The 20,772-nt window shown below is 38.1% G+C and overlaps 1 protein-coding gene across 10 annotated transcripts in view; it reads left to right on the top strand.

Annotated features, from left to right (window-relative positions):
• IL15 (interleukin 15) overlaps window positions 1-20,772 on the top strand; it is a 93,890-nt gene that overhangs the window by 48,653 nt on the left and 24,465 nt on the right. Inside the window, exon 1 of one of the 10 annotated variants that reach the window (XM_043902494.1) lies at window positions 5,844-5,866. The exons of the other annotated variants lie outside the window; for them this stretch is intronic. The gene's annotated coding sequence lies outside the window, so the exon portion shown is untranslated. Of the gene's footprint in view, window positions 1-5,843; window positions 5,867-20,772 lie in introns of those variants that run through there. 10 annotated transcript variants of the gene reach the window in all.

The following is a 20,772-nucleotide window of genomic DNA, read 5'->3' on the forward strand; positions in this document are numbered from 1 at the left end:
TAATCAAGTTATAGGATTGTTTTTCTTTCTTCACACAGTGAAACTCTTTCTTAGCTGCCAGTTTTGCATGCTCTGCTCTTCTCAAGTGTTTCATTTTCTCTTCTTTTTTTGCCTTTTCTCCATTTCACCAGACATATCTTTTACACTGATTATTTTATTATTTGGTCACAAGCTAGGCATGATTATTCTTACTTTGATGAGACATCCATATTCCTGCTATCTAGGATAAATTACCAAAATATTGAGACAACAGGCATCATAATAGCAGACCAGAGCCAGAATAGTTATCACACATTGTCTTAGCAAAGTTGTTTTTGTCTTTCTTTGTGAAATATGTTGTATGAAATACTGATGTCATTCTGAAGGGCTCTCCCCCAAATTGATGGCCCAAGTCATAGCATCCACAGGATGTTTTAAACTGTTAAAGAAAATTAAGTGAACGGTTAAATTAGAAACAGGGTCTGAGCTATAACTTCTCTCCCTAGAGGGGAGGATATTATGAGCGACATGCATCTAGGGAATGATTTTTCTGGTAATAAAGTTTGGAAAATAGCAACCCAAACAGAACAAAACTGTTCATGCTGCCATTCAGTATGTAGGGAACAAAAAGACTTTTCACAATGCAAGAACCGTTACTACTGTGTGTTTGCAGCAATGCCTTCGTGCAAGGGGAAACAGCTGTTTATCTGTTTTTCTTTGGGTTTATTTTCTTTTTACTCTGCCATTCTGTCAGCGCGTGTCTTCATAAAGCTGTAGGATTCTGATAGGAAAACTAGTGAGTCCATGTGCTTTGGAAGCCAATGTGTTGATTTTCTAGCTTGATAACAATATTTTATTATAGCTAGAGGGAGCGTGTGACTACAATCGTTAGAGGCAGGAAGCCTAATGCCACCAATATCATGTCCGGAGTGAGCTATCTCCTGTGTTTTATGTGCCTCACTCTACTGAATGAATATTGTATCACTGCTTTTATTTTTTGTTCTTTGAGTATCAGAGACTTGTCAGATGGTTCTCTTTCTGTCACATACTTGATGGAAAGTAAAGCTTCCTGCATGGAGATGGCTTTACAATTTGGCTGTAAAGGAAATCTCATAAAAGTTGATTGGAAATTGTCTTTATGAGTTCTGCCCTCTGTGTTATTAAAAAGTTCATAACTCAGTGCTGTGTTTGCCCAGTGTATTTGGACACATCCTTCATCTGATCACCTTCTTCTGACAAAATATCTGTCCCGCCTTTCTTTGGGGGCTCAATAGTCTTGCTCCACTCAGCCTTGCTATACATTAGAATCAAGCTTTTGGAGTGCTTTCCTTGGCTATTTGCACTGTCAAGGATCGAATATCATTTATGTTCAGTAATTCACCTCTTTCATTACTCTAGGCATAACTCCTAAGAAGTGCTTCAGACCAGGGAATCATCCCTGAGCATTAATTAAATATCTTGGAGAGGTTGTTTTTATTTGTTTTTCATTGGAATGAGTGTACTTTAATGCCAGTTTTTCCTTATTAAAATTTCTCATTCTCCACTTACCCTTTGTGGTTACGTCACCTGGCTATGTATCCTTACTGGCTGACTTTTCTGGTACTCAGCTCAGCTTTAACACCTTCCCAATAATTCTGTGACTCTAAGTGGTCTTGTTTTACCTTAATTAAGCCAAGCCTGAGAGAATGCCTGTTTCTCTCACTGTGCATTTTCCTTCTTTCCCCAGAATACCGCTTGATTCTTACTCAGAACTCTTACGTGAGATGCACTGTGAAACACGGTGCCTTTCTTTCTTCTGTTTTCTTAAGAGTTGGCATGTCTAATTAACCCGAGTAAAAAGAAGAAGACTTTTTTTTAAAGGGTTAATAGAAGTCATAGTAATCTTTTCTTTGCCTGGAAACAGGTTGTCCAGCATCCCAGTGGAATTTAACAATACAGATATTTCTTCACATTTTCCTTTAAAAAAAAATCAAAGGGTAGGTGGCAGTCTAGAGGGTCTATTTCCTTGTGCCTTAATGACCCATGGTAGCCCAGATGTTGAAATGCTCTAAGTGGGGAAAGAATTTTCTTTCATCATCTGTTCTGCTAATGGTGTTTATTTGATGTAAATATTCAGTTCAAGCATGATAATGGGTGCCCGAAGGAATCAAAGTGAAAAAACAAGATTTTTAACATATTTTTCATTCCCGTATAATTTATGTTTTATGTATTTCTGTTGGAAACTGAGAAAGCTTTTTTTTTTTTTTTCCAAAGGCAATTACTCTGCATGGCCTTTTACCCTATTATGGGACTTTCTTTTCAGATAATAATCCACAGACTCTTCAGGAGTTCAAGTTAAGTCATTAGTTGCTTGATAAGAGATCATTAGTGCAGAGCTTAATCTCCATTGGTTGTATGAAACTCCATGACATCAAGTGATCCATTTTGTTGTTTCTGAGACCAAGAATTACTGTTTTCTCTTGGCATCATACAGATTGTGTATTTCAATAGAATTCACAAATTTACAGCTCATGTTGAAGTAATTTATGCTGAAGACTAATTTCTCTATACAGTTGTTCAATTTTTTTAAACAATTTTTTCCACTGCTGCTTTCTGAACTTTTGTTCCGAACTCTTCTTAAATTTTTTTGGACATGCATCTAGAATGCAGAATCTTTGTTCCCCCACCAGGGATAGAACCCATGCACCCTGCAGTGGAAATACAGAATCTGAACCACCAGACCACCAGGGAAGTCCCCCAATTTTTTTTATTAAGAAAGAAAGAAAGAAAGTGAAGTCACTTAGTCATGTCCAACTCTTTGCGACCCCATGGACTGTAGCCCACCAGGCTCCTCCATCCAGGGGATTCTCCAGGCAAGAATACTGGAGTGGGTTGCCATTTCCTTCTCCAGGGGATCTTCCTGACCCAGGGATCAAACCTGGGTCTCCCTCATTGCAGGCAGATGCTTTAACCTCTGAGCCACCAGGGAAGCCAACGTTAGATATGTTAGATTTATTTGAACGGTATGTTCTACTACAGAGATTATTAATGTCAATGCTTTGTTCTTTTAATGTACTTTTTTCCTTCAGGGATAGTTTGTGATATACTGTGAGTGTTTTCTCTTTTCTATATTTATTTCTTTAGTTTTACTTTTTGGCTGTACTGGGTCTTCGTTGCTCTCTGTGGGCTTTCTCTAGTTGTGGTGATCAGGGGCTACTCTTCATTTAGGTGCATGGGCTTCTTATTGCTGTGGCTTCTCTTTTGTGGAATACAGTCTCTGGGCACTTGGGCTCGATAGTTGCAGCTTGTGGGCTCTAGAGCACAGGCTCAGTGGTTGTGGCAAGGGCTTATTTGCTCCGTGGCATATAGAATCTTCCTGAACCAGGGACTGAACCTGTGTGCCCTGCATTGGCAGGTGGGTTCTTATCCACTGGGCTACCAGGGAAGTCCATTGTGAGTTTTTTCTGAACATTTATTAATGTTAACAATAAAGAAGTTTCAACTATTATCTTTCTATGTAGGTGACTACAATAATAATATCCAGCTTTGCTCTCCTCTATACTTTCTTCTTAAATTCAGATCCATAAGAAATGTTAACAACTAGGTGAACTTGGCTTAATGAAATCTGAATTTTCTGTCAAGTCTAACCTTGGAAAATATTGATAAATGAATTCCACAAAAATTTTGATTTTATCTAATTACAAGTTTTTCCCCATCAAACTTTTGATCAAAACCATTTAAGGTATAGGGTACTAGCTAGAATTTTCCATCAGGAAGTCAGTGCTATATAGCTCCCCATAGCTACAGTACACTTACATAATAAATAGTCACATCAAAGAGTATATAAGGTTGATAGAAGCGGAGATTTTATCAGATTCTATGAAATGGGAAAGATGTGTGTGTGTGCACATGGCATGCACATACACACACATACACACATGCACATAGATAGACACACAATGGCAAGCCAACACTGGGAAGTTCCCTGGACAGTTAAGGAATAGTGAGAGATGCCGTGATGTCATAGATAAAGAGTAGGAACCTGGCATAAATTATTTAGCAACTTATGGCTCACCTTTATCCTATCAATATATTAGGACAGCATTCTCAACTTTACTTCCACTTTCAGTCTTTGGAATAATATTTGTTTGCCAGTGGAGAAGGTGGTGCTGAAAGGGAAGAATGAGGTTTTTGGCTGGAGAGGGGGGAGGTTCAAAATGCAGAAACACCATGAATACTTGATAAATCTAATGATGTATATATATATTATGTATATTACGGGAGACGACAGTTACAACCCAGATGAAAGTACCTATTGGGCATATGTGCTGGGGAGGCTGGAAAATTTTATGCTGGGATCTCAACTAGTTATGACCCAGTCCTCTATTTACCCATCTAATAATTAACATGTGAGTTCAGCATACCATCAACTACAAATCAACAGTCTCTCTTTTCCTGGAAAAAAGGATGATTGTTGATGACCAGGAAACGAAAGCTAATTTTTTTAAAGTAGAAGAGCTATCACTCAGATTAAGGTAATAGTTTGTCTAATAAGTAAACACTTGGTTGAGTATCATACTAGCTGATGTTAAAAAATGATGATTTTTTTTCTCTTCAGTTATGGATTTCATTACTAATTCTTGTAAAGTATAATTGTTAGGTAACTTCACTGTCTAAGAATCTGAAGTTGTATTCTGTTGTCCAGAACAAATATCTGATTCTTCACCGCGACTTGGAAGGTCATATCCAGTCTCATTCCAGTTCACCTATTCAAATGTATTTCCTTTGCCTTCCTTCATCACTTACCAGTTGGTGACTCCTCTTAAGTTTTCTCATCCTTGGATGGTATAATTTATGCTGGGTCTATATTAGCTAGAATAGCCTTCTTCCTATTTAAATTATATTCACTCTTCAGTACTAACCTCAATTGCCCCCCCATCCAAAAACCTCCATTTGCAGCAGCCTTTATCCTGTCTTATTTGTTATTCATTTATTCATGTATTCACAATCCACAAATACTTGTTGAGTACTGCCTATGCTACAGGTACTCTCCTCACCTAAACATGAATTTTTATTGCATGTAGAGTTATATCCAAGTAGTTATACTGAGTTTGTAGTTTAATGTTTATTTTACTTCTGCTCTAAACCTGAACCCACAACAATTATGTCTTTTTTTAAAAAAGGAAATTGTGAAATAGTGTCAGACATGACCAGGCAAAGAATTACAAGGATGGTCTGTGTCTTCTGTTGGCTGTTTAGCTCTTGGGTAATTGAAATCAGTGAACATTTATTAAACTTCCATCGTGTTAACTGCAACTTTAGGCACTGTAGGAGATAAACAAATGTGTTTTATGTATGTGTTATGTATATGCATTTAAAAAAAATCACTTTGCAGAGCCAACAATCTAGAAAAAAGGTATTCTGAAACCTCTAGAGGATTTAATGTTTTAGCTTCAGATGATTTCATCCAAATTTTTGGATATGTGTTTATATTCATTTTTTTGAAGAGAGAGTGCATAGCTTTTAAGATGTTAAAGGTGTCATTGATCATTTGAAAAAAAAAAAAAAAGATTAAAGAGCTCATGTTTTCAATTTGTATAAAACAAGCACCCAACTAAAGAACAGAAACCTTGGAAGAACAACAATACTCTAAGCTGGGTTTCTGTCTGCATACACTCAGATTTCCTCTTTCATGTGATAATGATTCTTAATGTTGTCTATAGAGAGAATAGAAGGAAAAGTTATTCTTTTCTCTGGCAGAGTAGATTGAATTTTTTTTTTCTTTTTCTTTTTCTTTTTGGTCAATGGTTGAGGAAGTATTCCTTTACCTTCAGAATGCATTACCAGAAGTCGTGCATTTTTAACCTCCTCCAAGGCTTCATACTCAGGCAGTCCCTCTTGTTTGGAGGTAAGGCTCAGTGAAGTTCAGATTTTGGGTTTCACTTGGCCTGATTTCAGACAGCCAGTGCCTCTCCAGTGGGTCCAGCCTGGGCACGTCCTCACTGCTCCTCTTGACTCCTCATCCCCACCCTTGTGGGAAGGTTCAACTGTGAGAAGAGGGGAAAAACTCAATAGTTCAGTTCAGTCGCTCAGTCTTGTCTGACTCTTTGTGACCCCATGGACTGCAGCACGCCAGGCTTCCTTGGCCGTCACCAACTCCCGGAGTTTACTCAAACTCATGTGCATTGAGTCGGTGATGCTATCCAACCATCTCATTCTCTGTCGTCCCCTTCTCCTCCTGCCTTCAATCTTCCCCAGCATCAGGGTCTTTACCAATGAGTTAGTTCTTCACATCAGGTGGCGAAAGTATTGGAGTTTCAGCTTCAGCATCAGTCCTTCCAATGAATATTCAGGACTGATTTCCTTTAGGATGTACTGGTTGGATCTCCTTGCAGTCCAGGGGATTCTCAAGAGTCATCTCCAACACTATAGTTCAAAAGCATCAATTCTTCAGCACTCAGCTTTCTTTATAGTCAGACTCTCATATCCATATATGACTCTGGAAAAACCATCGCTTTGACTAGATGGACTTTTGTTGGTCAAGTAATGTCTCTGCTTTTTAATATGCTGTCTAGGTTGGTCATAACTTTTCTTCCAAGGAGCAAGTGTCTTTTAATTTCATGGCTGCAGTCACCATCTGCAGTGATTTTAGAGCCCCCAAAATAATAAAGTCTGTCACTGTTTCCACTGTTTTCCCATCTATTTGCCATGAAGTGATGGGACCAGATGCCGTGATCTTCATTTTCTAAATGTTGAGTTTTAAGCCAGCTTTTTCACTCTGCTCTTTCACTTTCATCAAGAGACTCTTTAGTTCTTCGCTTTCTGCCATAAGGGTGGTGTCATCTGCATATCTGAGGTTATTGATATTTCTCCCAGCAATCTTGATTCCAGCTTGTGCTTCATCCAGCCCAGTGTTTCTCATGATGTACTCTGAATATAAGTTAAATAAGCAGGGTGACAATATACAGCCTTGATGTACTCCTTTCCCGGTTTGGAACCAGTCTGTTGTTCCATGTCCAGTTCTAACTGTTGCTTCATTAGCACATATATAAATAGAGTATCTGGGTTTCCTAGATGGCACTAGTGGTAAAGAACTCTCCTGCTAGTGCAGGAGACATAAGAGACATGGGTTTGATCCCTGGGTCTGGAAGATCCCCTGGAGGAGGGCATGGCAATGCACTTCAATATTCTTCCCTGGAGAATCCCAAGGACAGACGAGCCTGGCAGACTACAGTCCTTAGGGTAGAAAAGAGTCAGACATGACTGAAGGAGCTTAGCACGCATATACACAAATAGGATATCTATATAAAGAAGCTGAAAGCCCTGAGAAACCAAGGCACCACATTTGGTATTCGGGTCCTTGAGAGTCATGGATAAGGTTTGGATTCCCCATGAGTTCTGCTGGGGTTAGGTTGTCGTTGGAGTCAAGGTAGATTGAGGGGCGTGCTGGCAGCCTGCCTGCTGATAGGACCTGCTGTTAACCTGAGATGACGACTAGGAGGTAGAATGTGACTCAAGGCTGGGGTCACCCTCCATGCCTCTGCTACAGGGCTGGGGCTGTTCCTTCCCTGCTGTGTAAGATAGGAGCATTGAACTTCAGAGCTGCTAATTACATGATAAATCTACCTCCTTCTAAGTGCTCAGAAAGTTAGAACTTAGCCATTATTATTTAGTCTTTTGTCCCAAATAATGTTTCAGTCAGTCTCTGGGAATTTTACAATGAATGTCTTTTTAAAATCTTATGTATTACTTTAAATTTTCCAGAGTAATTCTCTTTCTCCACTTTATGCCAAACAGGGTGGGATTCCAGGTGACCTAACCTTTTACTAAAACAGATTTTAAAATGGCTTGTTCCAAGGAACATTTATGTTTAAAACGTCACTATCATATTAAGATCAAATCACATGGAGATAAAAGTGCTGTATTTCCTTCATTCTTAAGAATCATCTGTTAGTATATAGGAATGCAAGGGATTTCTGTGTGTTAATTTTATATCCTGCAACTTTACTATATTCATTGATTAGTTCTAGTAATTTTCTGGTAGAGTCTTTAGGGTTTTCTATGTAGAGGATCATGTCATCTGCAAACAGTGAGAGTTTCACTTCTTCTTTTCCTATCTGGATTCCTTTTACTTCTTTTTCTGCTCTGATTGCTGTGGCCAAAATTTCCAACACTATGTTGAACAGTAGTGGTGAGAGTGGGCACCCTTGTCTTGTTCCTGATTTCAGGGGAAATGCTTTCAATTTTTCACCATTGAGGGTGATGCTTGCTGTGGGTTTGTCATATATAGCTTTTATTATGTTGAGGTATGTTCCTTCTATTCCTGCTTTGTGGAGAGTTTTAATCATAAATGAGTGTTGAATTTTGTCAAAGGCTTTCTCTGCATCTATTGAGATAATCATATGTTTTTTATCTTTCAATTTGTTAATGTGGTGTATTACATTGATTGATTTGCGGATATTGAAGAATCCTTGCATTCCTGGGATAAAGCCCACTTGGTCGTGGTGTATGATTTTTTTAATATGTTGTTGGATTCTGTTTGCTAGAATTTTGTTAAGGATTTTTGCATCTATGTTCATCAGTGATATTGGCCTGTAGTTTTCTTTTTTTGTGGCATCTTTGTCAGGTTTTGGAATTAGGGTGATGGTGGCCTCATAGAATGAGTTTGAAAGAGAAATTAAGGAAACAATACCATTCACCATTGCAACAAAAATAATAAAATACTTAGGAGTATATCTACCTAAAGAAACAAAAGACCTATACATAGAAAACTATAAAACACTGATGAAAGAAATCAAAGAGGACACAAACAGATGGAGAAACATACCGTGTTCATGGATTGGAAGAATCAATATTGTCAAAATGGCTATTCTACCCAAAGCAATCTATAGATTCAATGCAATCCCTATCAAGCTACCAACAGTATTTTTCACAGAACTAGACCAAAGAATTTCACAATTTGTATGGAAATACAAAAAACCTCGAATAGCCAAAGTAATCTTGAGAAAGAAGAATGGAACTGGAGGAATCAACCTGCCTGACTTCAGACTCTACTACAAAGCCACAGTCATCAAGACAGTGTGGTACTGGCACAAAGACAGAAATATAGACCAATGGAACAGAATAGAAAGCCCAGAGATAAATCCACGAACCTATGGACACCTTATCTTTGACAAAGGAGGCAAGGATATACAATGGAAAAAAGACAACCTCTTTAACAAGTGGTGCTGGGAAAACTGGTCAACCACTTGCAAAAGAATGAAACTAGAACACTTTCTAACACCATACACAAAAATAAACTCAAAATGGATTAAAGATCTAAATGTAAGACCAGAAACTATAAAACTCCTAGAGGAGAACATAGGCAAAACACTCTCCGACATAAATCACAGCAAGATCCTCTATGACCCACCTCCCAGAATATTGGAAATAAAAGCAAAACTAAACAAATGGGATCTAATGAAACTTAAAAGCTTTTGCACTACAAAAGAAACTATAAGTAAGGTGAAAAGACAGCCGTCAGATTGGGAGAAAATAATAGCAAATGAAGAAACAGACAAAGGATTAATCTCAAAAATATACAAGCAACTCCTGCAGCTCAATTCCAGAAAAATAAATGACCCAATCAAAAAATGGGCCAAAGAACTAAACAGACATTTCTCCAAAGAAGACATACAGATGGCTAACAAACACATGAAAAGGTGCTCAACATCACTCATCATCAGAGAAATGCAAATCAAAACCACAATGAGGTACCATTACACACCAGTCAGGATGGCTGCTATCCAAAAGTCTACAAGCAATAAATGCTGGAGAGGGTGTGGAGAAAAGGGAACCCTCTTACACTGTTGGTGGGAATGCAAACTAGTACAGCCACTATGGAAAACAGTGTGGAGATTCCTTAAAAAACTGGAAATAGAACTGCCATATGACCCAGCAATCCCACTTCTGGGCATACACACTGAGGAAACCAGATCTGAAAGAGACACGTGCACCCCAATGTTCATCGCAGCACTGTTTATAATAGCCAGGACATGGAAGCAACCTAGATGCCCATCAGCAGATGAATGGATAAGGAAGCTGTGGTACATATACACCATGGAATTTTACTCAGCCATCAAAAAGAATTCATTTGAACCAGTCCTAATGAGATGGATGAAACTGGAGCCCCTTATACAGAGTGAAGTAAGCCAGAAAGATAAAGAACATTACAGCATACTAACACATATATATGGAATTTAGAAAGATGGTAACGATAACCCTATATGCAAAACAGAAAAAGAGACACAGAAATACAGAACAGACTTTTGAACTCTGTGGGAGAAGGTGAGGGTGGGATGTTTCAAAAGAACAGCATGTATACTATCTATGGTGAAACAGATCACCAGCCCAGGTGGGATGCATGAGACAAGTGCTCGGGCCTGGTACACTGGGAAGACCCAGAGGAATCGGGTGGAGAGGGAGATGGGAGGGGGGATCGGGATGGGGAATAAGTGTAAATCTATGGCTGATTCATATCAATGTATGACAAAACCCACTGAAATGTTGTGAAGTAATTAGCCTCCAACTAATAAAAAAATTTAAAAAAAAAATGATAAAAAAAAAAAAGAATCATCTGCAGCGGATGCCGTGCTGTGGCTGTATTTTCCTTAAGGAATGATGATTTTGCTGTTCCGATGGTTGGGAGTGCCCCTTGCTGGATAGTCCTCTCTGGGAGAACCTCTCGTTGCCCAGGTCACAGCCACTCCCGGGGCATTGTGCACCCAGTGTTCTTTGCAGAGAGGGGAGTGTTACAAAAGCCCCGTTTTCTGCAAGTTCAACAACATCAAGGGCCAGCTTCAGTGCTCCACAGAGCCCAGAGAGAGACAGGGCCTTACTGGGCTTTATTTCTCCTTCCCTACCCCATAGGGAGCAATCCCAAAGACACTTCTCAATATACATCCTGCACGTAAATCTGTTTCAGAGTCTCCTTCCCAGAGAACCTGCCTTGAGGAGCCGTCATTTTCTTTAAGAAGCACCTATCTTTTTACTGTCAGCTTTTCTAGAGATGAGATTAGAGATCATTTATAAGATGGGACCCTATTTCAGAAATGTTTGAATTGAAAAATTGTGCTTTTTACATTCAAACAAATTGTGCTGAGTCCACAGGAGAGCTGTAATTGCTGGCTGTCTGATCATGTTTTTGTTGTTCAGTTGCTAAGTTGCATCCAACTCTTTTGTGACCCCATGGACTAGCCTGCAAGCCTCCTCTGTCCATGGAATTTCTCAGATAAGAATACCGAGTGGGTTGCCATTTCCTCCTCCAGGGTATCTTCTCTACCCAGAGACTGGACCTACATCTTCTGCATTAGCAGGGGAGTTTTTTACCACTGAGCCACCAGGAAAGCCCAGGATCATGTTGTGGTGGTTGTTTAGTCGCTCAGTCATGTCCTATTCTTTGCGACCCCATGGACTACAGCACACCAGGCTTCCCTGTCCATCACCATCTCCCGGAGCTTGCTCAAACTCATGTCCATTGAGTTGGTGATGCCATCCAACCATTTTATCCTCTGTCATCCCCTTCTCCTCCTGCCTTCAATCTTTCCCAGCATCAGGATATTTTCTAATGAGTCAGCTCTTTGCATGAGGTGGCCAAAGTATTGGAGCTTCAGCTTCAGCATCAGTCCTTCCAATGAATATTCAGGATTGATTTCCTGTAGGATTGACTTGTTGAATCTCCTTGCAGTCCAAGGGACTCTCAAGAGTCATCAGTTCTTTGGCACTCAACCTTCTTTATGGTCCAACTCTCACATCCATATATGACTACTGGAAAAACCAGAGCTTTGACTATATGGATCTTTGTTTGCAAAGTAATGTCTCTGCTTTTTATTTATTTATATATATATATATATATATATATATATATATATATATATATATATATTCTGTCTAAGTTGGTCATAGCTTTTCTTCCAAGGAGAAAGCGCCTTTTAATTTCACGGCTGCAGTCACCATCTGCAGTGATTTTGGAACCCAAGTGAATAAAGTCTGTCACTGTTTCCATTCTCCCATGATCATGTTAGGTGTGACCAATAACCCCAAGCAATTAGAAGCCTTTCATCAAAGCTATTATCTGAAGAAAGTTTAATGATTATTTTTCCCATTTCTCACTGCAGTTTTCTCTTTATATGCTCTCCTTGCTTGATCTGAACTCATGGTTTTAAGCCCATGCGTTATATCTTCAGCCCTGCCGTGTCTTAAGATTCTAATTTGCATATTAATCTGTCTGCCAAACCATCATCTTTGCTATCCCTCCACCCTCCCAGACTTCACCACTGAGTGAATCATCTTCCCCTCCAGCCAACCCTGTCTTATTTCCAGTCTCAATTAGCAGCCCTACTACTCTGACATTCCAAACCCCAAACCACTGAGTCATTCTAGCCTCTTTCCACTTTTTCCCTCCACATACCTGGCAGTCAATGCAACCTGCCAATTTTTCTGGGAAATGTTACTCCAATAAGTAACACTGTTACTACTTTGGAATTCCTATTACTACTTCTTCAAACATGAACTGTGTACTATAGTACATGAACTATGTACTGTAATTATGTTTGATTTGTTTTGCTACCTTCAGTCTTTCTTCCTTTAAATATACTGTCTTCAGGGTGGTCAAGATATCTAAATGAAATGTAAATTTTGATTGTGCCTTGCACTTCTGAACACAGTGAACAGCAAGTTCTATCAAGCAAGGTTTTCCATGACAACTCATTTATCATTGATCATACCACTTTCATACCACTTTTGGGCTTCCCTTGTGGCCCAGCTGGTTAAGAATCTGCCTGCAATAGGGAGGCCTGGGTCTGATCTCTGGGTTGGGAAGATCCCCTGGAGAAGGGAAAGGCTACCCACTCCAGTATTCTGGCCTGGAGAACTCCGTGGGGGCTCAAAGAGTCAACTGAGCCACTTTCACTTATACCACTTTTACTCCCTTTCTCCAACTTGATGTGCTGGTAACATTGAAGTGCTTGGAGTTTACCTGAATGCTTCATAATATTTCTTGCCTCCATGCCTTCCCCCATTATTTTCCTCTGCTTTCCAAGCAGAGGAAACTTTGACTAACTTTAATAGGCTAACTTTAATCACCCTTTAAGGTAATCAATTTTTGTCATTTCCACTAGGATGCTTTCTCTACCTACAGACCTGTGATATCCAAGCTGGTTTAGCATTTACAGTATTGGGCTTCCTTAATGGCTCAGCGGTAAAGAATCTCCTTGCCAATGCAAAAGATATGATTTTGACCCCTAGGTCGGGAAGATCGCCTGGAGAAGGAAATGGCAACCCACTTCAGTATTCTTGCCTGGAGAATCCCATGGACAGAGGAGCCTGGCGGGCTATAGTTCGTGGGGTTGCAAAAGAGTCAGGCATGACTTCGTGACTAAACAACAACAAGGAAAGTATGTTTGCTTTCTGTAATTTCTTCACCGACAGGGACTGTGGTTTTTCACCTTTGTAACCGTAGTGCCAAGCACAGAGAATGCTCAGTAAATGTCTGGTGAACTGCACTGGAGCGTGAAGACAACAGCTCTCTGGTTCCCTTTATATTTACTTATTTAAAGAGTCTGCCTGCAATGCAGGAGGCCTGGGTTCTATCCCTGGGTCGGAAAGATCCCCTGAAGAAGGGAATGGCAACCCACTCTGGTATTCTTCCCTGGGAGAGCCCACAGCAGAGAAGCCATGCAGGCTGCAGTCTTTGGAGCTGCAAAGAGTCAGACATGACTGAGTGACTAACACATACCTTATAGCTTATTTAGTATATTACCAACATTCCCATTATTCTTTTTGTGGTCTTTGTCCTGAAATCCAGCTCTCGCTCTCTTCCTAACATCTTGATAAAACTGGATACTTAACAGTTGTGAAACTTAATCTTTTCAAAACTGAACTCCTGAGTTTTCTCTTAGATCATCTCTCCCCGTCTCCCTAAGTTTAATAAACAGTAAACTGGCTCTGGCCATTTCAGGCCCAAATCTTTGATGTCATCCTTGACACTTCTTTTTCTTTTATACCGAACATCCAATTCAGCAGATAGTCCTGTATCTTCCAACTATATATTCTCTCTCTCCATTACTGTTATCTTGGATTACTGTAGCAATATTCCAAACATTTCCCCAAGCCTGTGCTTGCCCAAATTCTTTCTCAGTACGGTAGCCAGAGTGTAGCTTTAAAAATCTAAACCAGTTTACATCCTTCTTGTGCTCAATATGTTTCAAATGGATTTTCCAATGAAAGCTCAAGTCCTTCCCCAAGTCCATACCTCTTGCCAATGTCCCCTACTCTCGTCTCACCTGACCTCCTGAATTTCTGGCTGAATTAGAGCCTCTTTGGGACTTCCCTGGTGGTCCAGTGGTTAAGACTCCATGCTCCCACTGCAGGGGGGTAGGGGTACAGGTTCAATCCCTGGTCTGGGAATTAAAATCCCACACGCCATGCAGCAAGGTCAAAAGAATTAAAAATAGAGCCTCCTTGCCTTTCCCAGCAAGCTTTTGCCGTATAAGGGTCTCTTGTTACTTCTGCCTGGAAAACTGTTTCTTCAGACACTGTCTCACTCTCTTCCTTTAGAACTTTGCTTCAATTTAATGTCACCTTATTAGTGAGGCCTTTCTTGTCCATCTTTTGTAAAATAGAGGTTAACTTCACAAGTACTGTATTTATTGTTTTCCATGGTAATTTTGTTTTGTCAGTCATACTTTATAATTGCTCCTTTAACTTTAATTCCTGATTTCCTGGGTTATTTCTTTTCTTTTCTTTTTTCAGTGCTGTGTCCTTAGAATAATGACTGACACATAGTAGGGGCTTAATATATTTTTGATGAATGTGTGAGTGAATGAAGGAACCAGGAATAAACTCCAGTTATGTTTCTGCTTACCATGTGTAATGTTGGGCTTAACTTCTCTGAGTTTTAACTTCTCTGAGTTTTACTCCCTTCCTCTGTGAAGTGAGACTGGTAATAATGGTGCCTGCCATATTTTTCTCAAAGGTTGTTGATGAGATGCCAATGTAATGTTCATAGATGATGTTGTGAGTCCTTCCTATGCCTGTGCACAATATAAACTTTAATCTTCACAGTAATCTTCACAATGATCATAAGAGGTTTGTTCTATGATCATTTCCATTTTGATGATTTTGGGAGGAAAAAAAAGAACTAAGGCATGTCTTGAAGTCACCTAGAGAGTAAATGAGAGGATTCAAACCCATATAGTTGTGAGCACGTCAGTGTTGACTGGCAGCCCTGAATATGTGTCTCCTTATTCAGTGCCTGTACTTTGAAAATGACCCCAGATAGGAATCTTACAGGTTCGTATTAGACACTGTTTTTCAGTTGGATCTTATTTTGACATTTTAAAGATTTTGTGCTGAATTTTGTCAAATTGTTTTTTCCATCTACAAAGGCAACCATATGACTTTTCTCTTTTTATCTGTTAATATAGTAAATACACAACTAAGGGCTTCCCAGGTGGCACCCTGGGAAAGAACCCATGGTCAAGAATCCGTCTGCCAACTCAGGAAACATAAGAGACACAGGTTCAATCCCCGGGTCGGGTGGATACACTGGAGGAGGGCATGGCAACCCATTCAAGTATTCTTACCTGGAGAATCCCACAGAGAGGAGCCAGGCTGGCAACAGTCCAGAGGGTTGCAAAAAGTCAGACATGACTGAAGCAACTTAGCACGCATGCATACACACAAGTAAACTTCCTGATGCTGACCATCTTTTTAAGAACAAAGTTATTTAATTTTATTCTGTTAACACTCTACTTAGTAAAATTTAATATTTTGGAAATTAGTATCTGTTCCTATAAGAGATTGCTATATGATTTTCTTTTCTGGGTTATCATTACATAGTTTTGATGTTAGATTTTGGTGCCCATAAATTAGAATAATACTGTAATTACCATAAGGATTTGTAAATTTCATGAATTTTTGGTAAAAACCTTCATAAAGAATTCAGAGTCTTTTATTACATGTCTGTGTTAGTCGCTCAGTAATGTCCAACTCTGTAATCCCATTGACTGTAGCCCACCAGGCTCCTCTGTCAATTGGATTCTGCAGGCAAGAATGCTGGGGTTGCCATTTCCTTCTTAAGGGGATCTTCCCAAGCTAGAGATTGAACCCAGATCTCCTGCATTGCAGGTAGATTCCTTACCATCTGAGCCACCAGGAAGCCCCTTTTATTACATATATTTTGACTAATCTTTAATTAGGTTTTCCTTATTTTCATGAGTCCATTTTGATAATTTTCTAGAAAGTCAGTGTTCAAATAGATTTGCATCAACATATAATTTACAAAAATTATACTACTAATGGCCTTTTTGTGTTTTAATACATATATATATAATCTGACATTTTGCTTTATAGTTTTGATCGGATTTATTTTTCAAAAATACGTCTCTTAGTTATACTAATTACCTTTTTCTACTTTATTACTCTTTTTATCTTTAGTAACACTTAATTCTCCTCTTAAAATTATTTTATAGATTCTTGAGATTATAATAATAAATATTTCAATATAATACTATATATTGATATATATATATACTATATACTATATATATAATACTAAATAATAAAGTATTTCAATCTAATTATTTTCTGTGAGAGTCTATAAAATTCTATATGTTATGCTTTTGCCATAATGTTTTTTTAATGACGTGTAATTTTCAAATTGATTTTCTTTTATACCAGCTCTATTTAAAAGGGTAATTTACATTCTCAAGTGTATAATTTTTTTATTTTCTATTTTTTACTGCTTTTTAATTCTACAATATTGATATTATTTTAATTCAATATTATTCAATTCAATCATCAAATATTATTGATATTATTGATTTGTGATTATAGCAGGCATATAGAATCTGATTTCAGATTTTCATGTAATTTTTTTTGAGACATTAGGTTTAGTGCTTTGATGCTTTAGGCATATGTCATAAACAGCCTGTTAGGGATGTCCCATGTGTTTATTTTTTATGTGCTATGTCTATGAGGTAGAATGTTTCATCTATCTATAGTTAATCTAATATACATATACACTACATAAAACATTGTTCATTGTATTTTAAAATTTACCACAGGCAGTGGTGTGCTAGAGCCAGCTCTAATTGGTTTGTGAGAGGCAATGGTTAAATATGCAGAAATTTTATGAACCAGTTATTAAAACACTATGACTTGAAGTATGGTGAGGTACTTTCATAACAGAAACTGGCAAATACTACAAGATGATGATGGTGGTGGTGGTGGTGTTTTGAGAATTAGCTAACTTGCATACCCAAACCACAGCCCTACTCATTTTTATGTTTATATTTCTAGCAGAGTTTAAGATTTTTAAATAACTCCTTGTTTTTCTATTAGATTTTCCTTTATATAATTTGAAGCTATATTGTTATATATTTGAAACTATAGTCTTAGAAGCATAAAGCTTCATGGTTATTATATCCTCTTACAGATTGTAACTTTCATCCATATCCATTATCTTTCTATTGCTTAGAATTCTAATTGAATTTCTGTCTTGAATTCTAATTTTATGGTATTATTATTACTATACTCATATTTGCTTAGCATATCTTTTCTTGTACTTTTATTTTCAAGCTTTTTGTAACATTTCATTTATGTTACATTTTTTACAGGTACCATATTAAAAAAACATTATCTGTTATCTTTCTGCCTCTCATTTTTAAAACCCAATCCAAGTGTCTTTTAAGTGTCTTTTAGTAATCAAATGTAGTTTTTAATCACACCTTTTCAGGTATGGGTGAATGTACTTGTATATTTAGATTTACTACTCCTACATTACTTTTTATATGTGAACTTCTTATTGTGATTTCTTTGTTTAATTTTCTCCTCTTATGCTTACCATAACCTTTTAGTTTGCTTTGGTTTTCTTTACCTCATTTTACTTTATTTTATTTTTAAGCTTGAAAATTATTATATATCCAGGATTCTTTTTTCTGTATTGAACTTTTGATTTCTGCAATTAATCATCATGAATGTGCTGCCTATTCACCAAATAAAGTAATAGTCTTAGCATGAGTTTTCCTCTTCTTTTCTCATAATATTTACCACATGGAATCTATCTGTGATTTTCCTTCCACGCTGCTATCTGGAAAAGTTGGTCATAACTTTCCTTCCAAGGAGTAAGCATCTTTTAATTTCATGGCTACAGTCACCATCCACAGTGATTTTGGAGCCCCAAAAAATAAAGTCTGACACTGTTTCCACTGTCTCCCCATCTATTTCCCATGAGGTGATGGGACCAGATGACATGATCTTAGTTTTCTGAGTGTTAAGCTTTAAGCCAACTTTTTCACTCTCCTCTTTCACTTTCATCAAGAGGCTTTTTAGTTCTCTTCACTCTCTGCCATAAGGGTGGTATCATCTGCATATCTGAGGTTATTAATATTTCTCCCGGCAATCTTGATTCTAGCTTGTGCTTCTTCCAGCCCAGCATTTCTCATGAGGTACTCTGCATAGAATATAAATAAGCAGGGTGACAATATACAGCCTTGACGTACTCCTTTTCCGATTTGGAACCAGTCTGTTGTTCTATGTCCAGTTCTAACTATTGCTTCCTGACCTGCATACAGGTTTCTCAACCTAGATAGCATATTAAAAAGCAGAGACATTACTTTGCCAACAAAGGTCCGTCTGGTCAAGGCTATGGTTTTTCCAGTGGTCATGTATGGATGTGCGAGTTGCACTGTGAAGAAAGCTGAGCGCTGAAAAATTGATGCTTTTGAACTGTGGTGTTGGAGAAGACTCTTGAGAGTCCCTTGGACTGCAAGGAGATCCAACCAGTCCATCCTAAAGGAGATCAGTCCTGGGTGTTCATTGGAAGGACTGATGCTGAAGCTGAAACTCCAATACTTTGGCCACCTCGTGTGAAGAGTTGACTCATTGGAGAAGACCCTGATGCTGGGAGGGATTGGGGGCAGGAGGAGAAAGGGGCGATAGAGGATGAGATGGCTGGATGGCATCACTGACTCAATGGGCATGAGTTTGAGTAAACTCCGGGAGTTGGTGATGGACAGGGAGGCCTGGTGTGCTGCGATTCATGGGGTCGCAAAGAGTCAGACAAGACTGGGCGACTGAACTGAACTGAACTGATACAGTTGTCAAAACTCTGCATATCATATACCTAAAATGGGTGTGTTTTATCACCTTGAAATTATATCAGTAAAATTGATTTTAAAAGTACAGTGGGAAATGTCAGAAAGAACCCAAAATCATTAGCAAGATGTAGAGAACACCCATTAAAGATTGCATCTCAAAAAATTATAAGGGAACATTTTTTCCAACAATACTGTGTAGTTTGGAATTGGATACTGGCAAAATAAAAGTATCAGAAAGGTGAAATGTAGAGAAAACTTAGTGGAGGAAGATTTAGATTCTCCTTAGTATAGTATTACAGTGGCCGACTGGGACACCTGCTGGATAGGGAAGCAAGTGCAGGTAATAGTCTGATAGTTCTAAGAGTGTGTGTGCATGTGTATGTATGTGTGTGTGTGTGTATATGGGGGCAGTGTAATTGTAAATAAGTGAAAAATAAAATCAACAAACATGTAATATGTGCTCGTTATGTACCTGGTATGCTTTTTTGTTTTGGAGTACAGTAATGAACAAGATAAATAAGGTTTCTAACCACAAGAATCTCACATTTTCTGCAAAATTACATGAATGAATGAGATTTATAAAAAAAAAACTTAAAAAAAATGTGACTGTTAGTTATACCCAAGTGTGAATATTACATGTGTTGTGCTCCATAATTTCTTATATCCCGTATTTTTCTTTTTCTTTGATAACTTTTTTTTTAATTTTCCTAGAATGTATTTTCACATTATTATTTCACAGACATTTATTGAATTTTAAATTTTCTGAGGTCTGGTAGGAAGAATGTTCTTTATCCTCTTTCTCAAATACTGATGTCCTTCTGTACTATGGTTTCATCTTCACCAGTTTTTGGAACAAAGTGCTTTTGGAAACTAAGCTAGAGGAATAGATCTTATTGACCATTTCTGGACAGTAGGTTAAGTATTAAAGTTGTGCTGCTCTGCAGAAGCTGTCTACTTATACCTGCCCTAGAGTTAGCCTTTCTCAAAAGCATTTACCCAAAACGTTTTTCAACAACACTTACATCAAATGATAAAAAAACACACATGAACATATTGCTATGTAGAACTCTTATCAAAGAGTGGTAGGAGCATCATTTGTATATGTCCCTTAGCTACATATATGTATGCTTCATTGTCTGGAGAAGGAAATGGCTACCCACTCCAGTATTCTTGCCTGGAGACTTCCATGGGCAGTGCCTGGCAGGCTACAGCCCATGGGGTTGCAGAGAGTCAGACACGACTGAACAACTAACATGCATACACTCACACATGCATCATTGTTGTCTTTGATGATAAACTACCTTAGGTGTTTCTATATTAATTTTCTGTAATACCATCTGTCTAGTTAAGGCCTTTTGAGTTGTCATGGTAACTAAGGTGTCCAAACTTTATAACTACCTTTGTCCGTGGCAATGCGATATTTATTTTAAATGGCTGTGATTTGTTTGGAAGCATTTCAGTATAGTTAAGCAATTTATCTTAAGTATTCCAAGAACTTCATGTTGTTTTATTTAAAATATATATGTATATTATTTTATAGGTCTTATATGAAGTAGCATTTTTTAAATACTAAAAAATCTTACTTAATCATTTATTTTTGTTGTTTTGATAAACTGTTGTGATTCATCGGCCTTAATAACATTGTGTGGAGTCATGAAAGTTAAATGCCAAATTC

This window comes from Cervus elaphus, chromosome 5, assembly GCF_910594005.1.
Source record: "Cervus elaphus chromosome 5, mCerEla1.1, whole genome shotgun sequence".
NCBI lineage: Eukaryota > Metazoa > Chordata > Mammalia > Artiodactyla > Cervidae > Cervus > Cervus elaphus.